A 14,479-nucleotide genomic window follows, 5' to 3' on the forward strand; every position below is an offset into this window, starting at 1 on the left:
TATAGCTGCCAATAGATTAGCATGCAGATGTGTTAATTTAAATATTTAAAAATGTGTTCAATAGATTTCTATATATTTGTAAATGTATATATTATAAATATTAAATATATTTCTATTACCTAAATTATTATTCACTTAATATAATTTTAATTTAGTAAATATTAAATATAATTTGTTAAATCTCCTACCATAAAAAAAGACAAGTCAGCGCAATGACTATGTCGCTGAACCCCCATGTAGTCGACCGCAGTTCAAGTCCTGGACCTAGTGGTTTAAACTCATGCCAGGTGTGTGTGCATGCATGCCCAAGATCCCGAGAGGAGAATGAAGGAGAAGGGATTGCGGTGTGACCATCCCCCTTGGGGGGTGATTTTTCACTTTCTATCTCTCTGTCCCTCTCTGTCTTTCTGGCGAGCGCACGCTCCTTATAGCAAAAATCTCTTCAAAAAAAAAAAATGCTTACCCTGATAAATAAAATGGAAATTAAATAAGCTAAATTTGGATAGCATAACATACCATCAAATTAAGGGAGAAGCTTTTAAAATAGCATCTAGCAAAGATATGGAAGATTTTTATACAATACTGACCTGTTTTTAGACCAATCTGGCAATATTTAGTAAATTTAAAGAGATACATATTCTATTCTCCAGCAATTCTACTTCTAAGAGTATATCCTAGAGAGATTCTTGCACATGATACTAAGGAATATAAAAATATTCCTTGCAGTAACGTTTGTAGTAGCAACCAAGTAGACATAAAAGTACTTATTCCTTAGGAGGATAGATATAATCAAACTATAACTTATTCATACAACAATGTTTAAATGAATCAATTAGATCTTTATATTTCTACTTGTATCCTTCGTTTTTAAAAAAGTAAAAAAGAGTAAACTTCAAAATTGTACCTACAGAGTGACTTTATTTATATCAATTTTAAATACAATGATTATATTATTTATTAATACCTTTAAATGCACCTAAAATGCCAAAGGATGCATGGAAAAAATGATATACACTAATTTCAAAATAGTGATTTCTTATGGGGTGAAAGGAAAAACATATCAGTCAAGGTCCAGCCAGAAAAACGAAAGCCAGAACAATTGTTTTAACAGAGAGAATTTAGTAACGGAATTGGTTAACCAGGTATTGAATCGCAGACTGAAAGAGCAAAAAGTGAACCCTGGGGTAATATAGAAATTACAGCTGCAGGGAACTACTGCTACTACCCCTAGATCTGGGGAAATAAAGAGATTGGTTATTAGGACAGAAAGGCTGGGAGGTGAGGTTCTGCAGGGGTGTGACCCAGATTTCTGTGGAAATCCACTGTCAGGCTGTTGCTGATTCACCTTTTAAACTAAATTAGACCTGTATAAAAGGACAACTGGCTGGTGGTGATATCCCTGAGTAGTGCAGAGGCTCCAGGACTGAAAGAGAACTGCACACTAAAACCACCTGCCACTAGAACCAGTTGCTGGTGTTACTCTGGCACAACAATTAGTTTGTAGCATTACTGAGGTGATGATGACAGAAAACGTATGCAAATGAATAAGCAAGGCCCTTCTTCTCTCTTCCTGCCTTCCTATACTCCTCTTCTATCTGCTTGATAGAAGATAATAAGGAACTGTGATGAAAGAAAGCAAGTTGGAAAAGACTCAACTCTAACATGACAGAGCAATTATAGAGGTGTGGGCTTGGAGTTGGAAAAAAATAATAACTAGCACAAAAGGAAAATGGTTTGGGAGAGTGGAGCAGCTGTAGATGTAACTTTTTAAAAAATAGATCTGGAGCAACTATAGCATCTATTAAATTTGAGTGAAAGATATATGATAATATGCCTTTGTGTATATTTAAAATATATTGTAGGGACCAGCAGGTGACCTAGTGGTTAAGGCACGGGACTCACATTACTGATCACCATTTGAGTCCTGGATCTGGTGGCTTGAAAATCACACTGGGCATGTGTATCTAAATGCCTGAAATACCAGGCATGGAGAAGAAAGAATTGTGGTGTGGCCATCCCCCCAGGGGTGATTTCTCACTTTCTCTATCTCTCTCTAGTGAACATGTGTGCCCTATGGCAAAAAAAAAAAAAGTTTATGGTAAATTTTTTTTTGAGAGATTTTTGATATGGGGCATGTGCGCTCGCTAGACAGACAGAGAGAGACATAGAGACAGAAAGCGAGAAATCACTCCCAGAGGGGATGGTCACGCCACAATCCCTTCTCCTCCATTCTACTCTCGGGATCTTGGGCACACACGTACACGCGCCCGGCGTGAGTTTTAAGCCACCAGGTCTGGGATGCGAACCGCGGTTGACTACGTGGGAGTCCAGCAACATAGCCATTACACTAACTGCTGGTTCCCGTAAATTATTTTTTTAATTAAAATATTTATCTGAAATTGACAATTAGTTATGTGACTGTCACAGAGGACTAGCTGAAGAGAAGGGTTGAAGGAGAAGTTGAAATGCTTACAGGAGAGCGATCAGAGCAATGTATCCCAGGCTGAGAAATGGACAGAGAAAGGGAAAAAAAGCTGGGGGAAAAAAATGGAAAAGAGGAACTGGAGATATTGGAGATTTTCTCAGAACAAAGAACACATTTTGTGTGAGTAATAAAGTAAGAACTTTGGAAGGACATGAAATTATGATTGGTGTGTGGATGCTGACATTGAAGATGTTCAAGATTCCCACAAGCAGATAAGCTGTGGGATAACAGCTTATCAGATAACATAACAAGCTGTGTAATGTTTTGTAGTTGCGATATGTGCATGGTTCCAGTGTTAACAAGTTTCCAGCCTCAGAAGTAAGTTGAATCTAGCACTCCACTAATTAGAGTTTACGCCATTATTTTATGAGGCACTAAGAAAGAAAAAAAAACTGAATATAAACTATAAAAAATCCATTCATGTATTCTTATGACAGAATAAAATGTTTTAAAAATATTAAAAATATATATTATTTTTATTTGAAAAATCCTTTTAAATTTATTCTAATGTAAATTTTTTCATAAATCACTGTTATATATTCATTTAAAAAGAAAAAATATGATATGCAGTATATTCATGATGGAAAAGTTCATTTGATATGCTTTAATGATACAGTGATTAATTGTATAAAAATCAATTAATTAACTATTTAAAAATATTAAAATAAATTGTTTAAAACATTCTCCAAACTTTTGCACATTGAGCCAAGTTCTTCTGATCACTTTTAGACTCAAAGTCATTAATATTCATGTTTTTATGCACCTTGTTGACTTTGTATCTTTAAAAGCATTTGTTGGTTGTATATTATGAGGTTTATTTCTGGATTATCTATTCTGGTCCATTGCTCTATGTGTCTTTTTTTGTAATAGTACCATGTGGTTTTGATTATCATCACTTTGTAATATATTTTGAACTTAGGTACTAAGATGCCTTCTACATATTTTTTTTGCACAGTATTATCTTGGTGAAACAGGTTTTTTTTATGATTCCAGGTAAATTTTTATGATTGTTTTTCTACTTCTGTAAAGAGTGTCATCAGCAATTTAGTTGGAATTGCATTGAATATCTAAATTAATTAGGATGGAACTAACATTTTGATTATATTGATTCTTCCAATCTAAGAACACATGCATGTCTTTCCTTTTTTCTTTCTTTTTGATATCATACTCAGTTTTTTTTTTTCAGTTTTTCATAGTGTTCCTTGCAGAGGCCTTTCACTTCTTTGGTTGGGTTTATTCCTAAGTATTTTATTCATTTTGCAGATAATGTAAATGGGAATGCTTTCTTCAGTTCTGTCTCAATCTGTTCATTGTTGATGCATAAAATGCCATAGACCTTTGTATACTGATTATGTATACTGCTACTTTACTGAATTCATTTATTACTTCTGAGTTCTTTTTGTGAATTAATTTGGATTTTTTTATGTATATAATCATATCATGTGCATATAGGAACAGTTTAACTTCTTTTTTTTCCTAGTTGAATGCTTTTTATTTTGCTCTCTTGTCTGCTTTCATTGGCTAGGATTTCCAGCACTATCTTGACAGGAAAGGAGAAGGTGAACATCCTTGCTTTGTTCCAGTTGTTAGTGGGAAAGCTTTTAGTTCTTCCCCATTCATTATGATGTTCACAATGGGTTTGTCATAAATGGCTTTTTTTGTGTTAAGGAATGTCCCTTCTACCTCTATTTTACTAAGAGTCTTGATCAGGTGGGGATGTTATATTTAATCAAATGCTTTTGCTGCATCTCTAAATCCTCAAACTATAAAAGCTAATGGTAGAAAACTTAGAGAAAACTCCTGAAGACATTGGAGTTGACACAGTTTCTTAAATAAGACCCCTAGAGCACAGGTAATAATTCCAAAACTAGACAAGTGGGGTTACATCAAGCTAAAAAGCTTCACAACAAAGGAAACAGAAATTAGAGTGAAACAACGACCCTCAGAATAGGAGAAAATATTTGCACAATATTCCTCAGATAAGGGATTGATGACCAGAATATATAGGGGAGGCAAGCATGTCACCCTCCTAAACACACACACACACAATCAACAATTCAATTTTAAAAATGGACAAAAGGGCCAGCAGGTGGTGTGGTGGTTAAAGGCTCTGGGTTTCCATATGGTCAATCATGGTTCAAGTCCTGGACCTGGCAGTTTGCTTTCTCACTTTCCCTTTCTCTCTCTCTCTCTCTCTCTCTCTCTCTCTCTCTCTCTCTCTCTCTCTCTCTCTCTCTCTCTCTCTCTCTCTCTCTCTCTCTCTCTCTCTCTCTCCCTCTCCCTCTCCCTCTCTCTCTCTGGTCAAATTAAAAAATAATTATAACAAATGGAATAAATAAACAAATGATTCTTTAAAAGGCAAAATAAAATAAATAAAAATGGGCAAATGAATTGAATAGACAATCTCTAAGGAAGACTTATGAATGGCCAAAAGGCATATGAAAAACTGTTCAAAGTATATGTCATAGAGAAATGAAAAAAAAAAAAAAAACACGAAAAGATATCATTTAATGCTAGTTAGAATAGTTAGAATCAAAAAAAAAAAAAATAAAGAACAAGTGCTGGAGAGGCTGTGGTGAAAAGGAAACCCTCTAATACTGTGGGTGGGAATGTAAATTAGTACAACTTCTATGGAATACAATATAGTGGTTCCTCAAAAACCTCCAAACAGAACTACCATATAACCCAGTAATCCTACTCTTTGGTATTTACCCAACAGATAGAAAAACACTCAATTGGAAAGACACTTGCACATCCATGTTTATTGTAGCATTATTCACAATTGCTAAGTCATGGAAGCAAGCTAAGTGACCAAAAGCTGATGTCTAGGTTGAAAAACTATGGCACATATCCATTATGGAGTACTATTTAGCCATAAGAAACAATTAGACTCTATCCTTTGATTCAAAGTGGATGAATATAGAGGACTTGATCTTAAGAAAAGTGAACCTTTGAAAGATTCAATTGTATATCCCCACTCAATATGTACTGAATGTCTACACTCTATGGCAGAAATTGAAAGTCCAAAGATATGATAGTAGAGAGGATAAGTATGGATACTATAGACTGTAATGGAGGGGAGTAGTGGTAGAGGAAGTTGGGTGGGAGAAGCAAGAAGAAACATTTAACAAAGTAATGTAAATTTCTCTCTGAGAAAGTTTTTTGTTATATTTACATTTTTAAAAAGGCATTTGTAATGAAATATTTTTTTAAAGAAATTGTTATCTCTAGGGTTTTTTTCTAAGTCTCTTACTTCCCATTCTGCCAATTTTAATACTAATACTTTCTTGATCTTATCAGAAGGCATCATCTGAAAGTTTCTAGACAAGAGCCAGGTTTCATACAAATTTACTCCTCAAATTAATCTGTACATAAACCTGTTGAAGGTGCAGTTGTATCACTCAGAAATAACATATATTCATTTATATATTAAGAATAAGAAATCTTGGGGCCAGTTAATACCATATTGGTTACATCACTGGACTCCCGCGTAGTTGACTGTGGTTTGAGTTCTGGATCTGGAGGCTTAAAATTCATGCCAAGCATGCATGCATGTGTGCTCAAGATCCTGAGAGGAGAATGAACGAGAAGGCAATTTCCCCACCCCTGGGGATGATTTCTCACTTCCTGTCTCTCTGTCTAGCTAACGCATGAACCCTATAGCAAAAATCTCTATAAAAACCTAAAAATGAGTAAGCATTCTAGGCCTCCCAGTGGTGGTGGTTGAGACGGCTGGATCCTTCATGGTTGACAGCATGCTTCAACTCCTGAACCCAGCACTTGAGAGAGACCCTGGGCACATGTATGAACATGCCCAAATCCTGAGAATAGAATGAAAAGAAGGGATTGCAATGTGACCACCCCCCCACACACACCCCTTCTTTCTCTCTCTCTCTCCCTATCTGGTTAGTATGTGCACCCTATAGCAAGTTTTTGTTGTTGTTTTTAAGAAGACACATTCTTGGAGGTTTGCATACAACTCTAAAATATACAACTGTATATTTTAAGCCAGTCCTCTAGCAATCCAACCATCATTCATCTTTACTTTTTTTTTTTTGTCTTTTTTGTGCAAGACACTGTTTTGTGGACTAAATTAAATAGGATGGTAATTTTTTGCCAGGGCACTTATGTAGATTATTATAATGATATGATATTTTTCCAACCCGCAATCAAGTTTTTTATCAATAAAAAACTATACTAAGTATAGCACAGTAAGCATTAATTTCTAGTCAAGGCAAGGTTTCACCAACATACCCCATTTGATTTAAGTCATGCATGTTTACTCAATTGAATCATGTATTGCTGGAAGTTAGTCAATCTCTGTTCAAAGTTAGCATAAAGTTACTGACATATTTATGTTCAATACTGTGATCATAGCTTTCTTAAAATACAGTTTCTTGCAGCTTTGAAAATTTTGTATATTCTCAGGAGTATGACAACTGCTTCTTCATCTTCATATCTAGACATGGGGTCCACAGTCCTGGTGCATATGTCTCAACAACAAAACATAACACAGCTTCATCTCTTTGTGGAAACTTCCTTCCTTATATCATAATCTTCTTGGCTTATATTCTTTGCAAGAGTATGCAATTATTACCATACTTCCAACTACAAATATCTATTTGATTAATATCAAATGCACATGCCGCTATCCTGTTTTAATTTCATAGTCCACATGTGTACATAATGTGTCATTCCAATGAATATCAGTGTAATCTTTAAGATATTAAAAATAGCAATTAAGACAACAAGGTATATAAGTGCAATTTCAGTAAAAATAATATGACTAGCTATGATCCAGTTTGTTTATGGGATGACAGGAAATGAAAACTACATCACAATTTCTGCCTGGCCCATGGCAAGTGTAAAAATGTATCAATTTTAAGATCCAGTTTGGTTTTAGAAATGTAAAAAAAATGTGTATCTTATAAATAGTGAAACATAGTACAAGGAGTTGAAAAGGAAAGGAAATTTGGAGTCAGGGTATTAACTATCCATGAGGACACTGAGTTACTGTTGGACAAGGACAAATCTTTCTTTCTTTTTTTTTATTTCTTTGTCTTCACGATTGAGCACAAGTGTGTGCATGTGAGAGAAAGAGAAAGGAGCACACACCATAGGGTCTGATTACAACTTGATCCTCTTCCTTCAATCCTCTACCTTATGGGATCCTCGGCACTTGCACTCATGCCTGGTATGTTTCCTCTAAGCCTATATTTAGTCTTTACTAGATTGCTATCACTATAGTCCTCATTGTACTGAAAAAAAATGAGGAAAAAAGCAGTGAAGTAGCTTGCTTAAGATAATAAATAGCAACAAGAAGTGGCAGAACCTGGAGTTGAATACATGAAGTGTGAATTTGAAGCTTTTGCATTTGATCATTATGTTTGTCTATTTAGACCTTCCCATTTTTCCCAGCAGGGACAAGAGATAGGTTATTGGAAGTGCCTCACGTACCACCAGAGACTTATGTAGTGTACAATTTATAAAACACTTACATACAGGGATCAGACAGTGGCTTAGTGGTAAAACACAATGCTCTACAAGCAGGCCCCATGGGAAGATTGTTCATGTTCAGAGACCTCCCTGAGGACACCAGGTACACATGTGAAAATGACAAGTGCTGGCTGAAGCTGGGGGGTGAATCATGCTGTTGAGACCCTTACAGGTGTTTATGTGTGTGTTTGTGCACACACATGCATACACGCATATGTTTCACTCATGGAATAAATAAATAAACTTGAAAGGAAAACAAAGATCACTTATATTGGGTTTGTTCCATGGCCTGTTGGTTACGACAACCAAATCCCACATGGACGACTATGTAGTTCAGCTCCTAGACCCAGAAGCTTGAGAAACACCAGGAGTGTGTGCCCGCACGTGCCCCACAACCCCATCCAAAAAAGAGGGAGAGGTGGAAGAGAAGGGATTGTGACCTGTTCATTCCTCATCATGGGGGTGAGTGCTTTCTTTTTTCTCCCTCTTTCTATCTCTCCACACATACTCTCCAGCACCAGAAAGGGGGGAATAAAAGCACATACATCATATGACTTAACCCTCATAACCGTGCCAAGAGTTCTGTCAAGGAGATATTATTTCCTCAATCTTACAAATAAAGATATAGATGCTGTGGAACTAAGCAACTATAGTAAAGAGACCAAAACAATGGTGGATTAAATAAGATATTTCTTACTCTCACATACGGAGTGAAGCCTAGAGATCCAAGCTAGTAGGGAAGCTATACTTCACAAAGTCATCTTGAGATTCAGGGCTCTCATCTTGATCTTGTTGGTCTGGCTTTCCTTAGGAATGTTGTCCTCATCCACAACATAGAAGCTAAGTCCCCCCCATAGGTCCAAGTGCAACCCTGGAGAAGGACAGTCCACATCAGGCAGTGTCCTCACACATCACCTCTCCATTCATCCCATCAGTGAGGACAGTCAAGAGACATTCATGTTCTTGGGAGGAAAAACAGGTTCTGGAGGATGACAGATGATCAGAAATATTGTGACCTCCTAAGGGCCTTCGACTCATGAGTCAGAACCCAGCTTTCTAACTCCAGACCCAGAGTTGGTTTTTCTACTCCATAGTAAAAAGGTCATAAATCCCTTAAATAACATTCTTACCAAACAAGTCAGACAACTAAACTTAAAGGGACTAAATCCAACCCTTTCTAGATCAAGTAAAAGATGGGACAGATGGAAAATGTGCCTGCTCAAAATGGGCAACAAATCTCTGAGGATCATGTTCTCTCAGAGGTCCCAGAAGAGGTGACGAGTGACACGGTCCCTTCCAAATTGTGTGAGTTTTAATTATGCTATCATTGACTTATCCAGGTTCTTTTCTCTCTCTTTTTTGCAACATTTCGAGTGCCAACTCTCCAGTCATTTCTGGTTTCTCTGCACGTCTGCAGCTCTTACAAGAATTTGGCAGGAGATAGGACTGAAAAGGAACAGCTTAGCTGAGCAGCTGTTAGTCAGCTCCAGGCAACACCTGTGAGCCATACGGTGACACTTTTGAAGAGAGAAATATGGATAATGACGTGAGAAAGAGAAGACTCTGGGGACCCCAGGCTAGTATTAAATGAATAAAGGTTTAATGCACACCAAGACCAAGAATTATTTAACCACAGGTTGCACATGGAGGCCTGTAACATCTAGGAGAAGTCACTGGGGTAAGTCCAGTGGGGACTCTGGGTGAAAAGCAAGATGAATCCTAACATCACTCATACGACCCAAAAGTGTGTGTGTGTGCGCGCGTGAGTGTGTGGTGGTGCAGGGGCAGCCCCATGACCAACGTGATTCAAATCTCAGCCCCAGCATGATCATGTGTGCATGCCCCAAATACCAATAATTGGGGAAATGGAGAAGGTATTGCAGCATGACCAGGTCACCTGGGGTGTGCTTCATCACTCTCCTCTTCTCCTTCTCTCTGGTGAGCACACAAGCCCTTTGACGGGGCGGGGGAGGGGCAAGGCAGAGAGAGGGGAAGATACTATAAATCATAACACTTCTTTTCCTTTCCCCACTACTTCCTCATAGAGATCAGAGAGGACAGCTTTGACGAAGGCTTCAGTACTTTGTCCATCTCATAATTCAAGCTGTCAGACATGCCTTGAGTTTTTCCCTTTCTCATCAGCTTTTCTGAAAAATCCTGCAGAGATTTCCATTTTTATCTCATGCTTAAATGTCCTTTGGATAACCCTGAATACTCTCTCTCCCTCCTGGACTTTCATACTCCTCAAACTGTCAGACAGCTCTGATCTACCCCTATTAAATCACAGCTTAGCCAAGCTCCAAGGCTGTTTCCTTCAACTTTGCTCCTAACTGGGTCCTGCCCTCCAGGATCATGGCAGATGTTCTGCCCCAAGCCGACACACTCCTGATCTCCTGCTCTCTCCCTTGACTTCAGCTCCCTGGTGTCCAGAACTGAGGGCAAATGACCTGCCACTACAGAATGGCACTCCTAAGGGAAAATGTCACCTTCTCTGACAAGGCATTTCATCAACTAACAGAACAGGTCTGCATGTATATCACGTTTTACACAATAGAGTTGGTGGTTTTCAGCACAGCTTTGGCCAAGGTGTCTGACACAGACAGAGTTCTCTCTCTTCCTATGATACCCTCCACTTCAGGATCTCTGCAAAGTCAGGAATCAGAACCTAATGACTAACATCACTCTATCCAACCACGGCTGCAAAACTGATGTCCAGAGTGGCAGAATAGCAAAACTAAAATCTGAGACTGAAGCTAAGAGCAGTGTGCATATGAATTAGCTGTGATTTTAGATTCTGTATTTCTAACAAGCTCCCAGGGGATGCTGCCCTAGCCCCTACAGCTCGGTGAATCCATTTGTCCCCCTTCATTGTACCTGCTTGTTAGTCTGTTAAGTGGATTCAATACTTTCTGCATTTCAACTCTGTAATAAAATATGCTTTATAATCTTGAGGTAATAATAAATGAAGTAATAAATCTACTATTTACATTCTAGTATCAAGAATCCAAAGTTTTCCATTCACCTCTTTTATTCAGCCATTAAGTGAGCTTTATAAAGACATCTGCTTCTAACTCTAACATATTTTGATAACCCAAAATTAATATTTTGTCATCATTTGTGCTCATGTTCCTTAATACATTCTAGCTTGTATCAGTAAAATACTATCTTTAAATGTAAGAAAGAAAACAGAAAAAAAAATTCTTTAGGATTAATATTATAGTTTTGAGGGCTTTTTGTAGTTTTTCTGTTTTTAGGTTTTTGTCATAGGGCATGTGCACTGACCAGAGAGAAACAAAAAGAGACAGTGAGAGGGAAAGTAAGAAATCATCCCCCGAGGGCGATGGTCATGCTACAATCACTTCTCCATCCTCCTCCTGGGATTCTGGGCACGCACACGTGTATGTGTGGCATGATTTTCAACTGCAGTCAGCCATGTGGAAGCTCAGTGCCATAACCATTACACGACCTGTTGGCCCCCAGTTTTGAGCTTTTAAGTCACATTTAGTCATGCTGATAATTTGCCATAAATATTTTATTTCTTACAATTCCTCTAGACAACTTACACACCTAAGTTATGTATCTCCCATTCAAAATGTTCATGTCACTTTGATCCTCTAGAGTGAGAGGACATTTTTAGTGCCTTTTATAAGGCAACTAAGAGATCCCAGCCATTCTCTGGGAACACCTTCTAATCACAGAGCCTGAAAATGACATTTCATAAAACAAATTAGCAGCTTATGGCTTCAGTTTATAAATCTGGCTTTTAAAATCCCCAATAGGTGATTCACAAATGGCCTCACTGAAAGTGACATATTTGTTAAAGTAAATTACCCTGAAAATGAGACATCAGACCCTTTCCACTCTAACTCCATCCCAAGGGAGGATTAAAATAGTTTCATTTCAGTAAAAGTTAAACCAGAAAGAGTTTTTTATCCTTAGTTCAAGATAATTACTCCTGACATCACATCATATATTAATATCAGTCTTCTTTACCACGTGCAAATTAACTTTCTCACTAGCAGAAATACACTGTATGATGCCCCTTGACTTCTTTAAAAAGCAAAAACTTTTTTCCAAGCAATTTAATAATTATATTGTATTTGTTCTATCCAATTTTAATTTTTTTTTATTTTTTAATGTTTCTTCAGTTCATGTCATGTATTATTAGGATATACTTTTACTGTCTAGAAGCAGAATGGACACTTGTATATTCTCCAGTTAAGTGGTATGTGATTAAATAAAGGGTTTATCAGAGTCTACATGAGCCAACAGGTATCGTTTAGTCTTTGGTTAAACAACATTGGTTCAGTCTGACATTGCAATCAATAATTAACTGAACTGGAAGCCACATGGCCTGTCGTGTGCTGGAAGCCACATGGCCTGTCATGGGTTCAGATCCCTTGCCAGCCTGAAAATACACAAGGTATACACATGCATGCCCAAGATCCCGACAAGCTTTATGGCATGAGACTGTCAAGGGTATTTCTCTCTATGTCTCTCTCATGAGGTTAATGAGATTATGCTATTATGAATAAAATAAATCAACTTTAAAAAAAGAAAACCTTAAAAGTTTTTTTAAAAAATCAAAAGTAAAAAAAAATAAAAATTATAGGTTTTTTTTTTTTGAGAGGTTTTTGCTATAGGGTATGTGTGCTCACCAGAAAAACAGAGAGAGAGACAGAGAGACAGAAAGCGAGAAATCATCCCCTAGGGGTGATGGCCATGCCACAATCCCTTCTCCTCCATTCTCCTCTCAGGATCTTGGACATGCACGCACACACACCTGGTGTGAGTTCAAGCCACTGGGGCTGAAACTCAAACTGTGGTTGACTACATGGGAGTCCAGCAACATAGCTACTACACCAACTGCTGGTCCCAAAATTATAGATTGTTAATAGTAACTGACTCCACCGAACAACTATTACCTAATTCCATCACCTAAACATTTTTTGGCCATGTTTGGGATCCTATGATAAATGAAGCATGGTTTACACTGTTTAGGGACTCAAGATCTACTGGAGAATAAAAATATTAAAGGCAATCATCCTTCAGTGTGATAAGATGGATGCTTGCAATTCTGCAGGAGCATGTTGGTCAAGGAAGTATTACATAGGAGACGGAGTTTGATGCATAGGAGTTAGCCAGACCTACAGGGTAAAAGAGAATATGAGCTTATCTGACCAGGGGAATAGCCCCTGCAAAAGAACTTATGAGGACAATGCATGTGAAGAAAGGAATGTGGGAAGAAAGATGTGAAGGAATGCTAGGAAAATAAAATGAGAGGGTAGGCATGAAAAGAGATGTGTCTGGGAGAAGCATTAGGGAGTACGTAGAAGAACACTGAAGCCAGTCTTTCCAATTCCAAGCCAGTGCTTCCACCATACTAAGATGTGAGGGGCAGGTGCACGAAAAGCCAGCCATAGTGTACATTCTGGAAACTGGAGGAAGCAGAGGTCAGCTCAGGTTAGATCAGTCAAAAAAGGCTCCATGAAACATGAAGAAACTACACTGTATCTGAAGAACGACTCGGGCTGAGCAGTGTCATAGTATGTCTCACCTGGCTAATTCTATAGTCTTTCACAACTGAGATCAATTTTCTCTGGGAAATGTCCTCTATGCCCTCTTCACCCTTCCCTACCTCCACTGACTAGATGCCCCTCCACTGTGTGGCTAAAGCACCCAGTGCTCACTGCTACCACAGCACTAAGCACATGCATCCTAGTCTATTCTCTTCCCTTACCATTCCCTCCCCAAGAGTGTGCTTCTTGATGGCGGGATGGCATATTCTTTCCTTGTTATCATTTTATACCCATATAATAGGGCCTATGCCACAGTAAGTATCTCCAAAATGTTCATTGAAATGGATGGGTGAACTAATAAATGAATAGATTCCTGAATTATAAGCTACTTAAGTACAATAAAAATCCTGTATGTTCTGTAGAGTAACCCTACATTTGTTGTTCTTATTTTAACTCACTAAATAAGCTAGATTCAAAGAAATGAGGTTTTAGATAAAGGAGGGGATGAAGTTCAAAGTAACTTATCCAAGAATTAAGAAAATAGGACATCCTTGGCAAATGTAAAAAAATCAACATAACATAAATTCAAAAAAATTCTGCATCAAAAGTAAAATGTGAAATACTACCACACCCATTTCAGAGAACATAAAATATTCATAGTTCTTGCCCAGGAAACTATGGTAGACCTGGAATTCTAAAGTCCAGAAGAAGGAGTCTTCATATTAGAACAAGCTCACACATCATCTTAGGCAGCTGCTTCCCCATCTATGTTCTCATTTTGTCACCAGTACTATGAGAGACATCAATTCCTGCCCAATTCACAAATAGGGCAGTCAGTTACTGATTTATATATGAACTAATGCAAAATTAAGTGCATACTTAAACAACTAATTCACTTAAATTCAAATACTAGTTATTGACTACCTGTAGTATATCCACACTGTTCTAGACACAGTAAAGAAACACTTTTTCTAAAAAA

The sequence above is a fragment of the Tupaia chinensis genome, unplaced genomic scaffold (assembly GCF_000334495.1).
Source record: "Tupaia chinensis unplaced genomic scaffold, TupChi_1.0 Scaffold000037_11, whole genome shotgun sequence".
Taxonomy (NCBI): domain Eukaryota; kingdom Metazoa; phylum Chordata; class Mammalia; order Scandentia; family Tupaiidae; genus Tupaia; species Tupaia belangeri.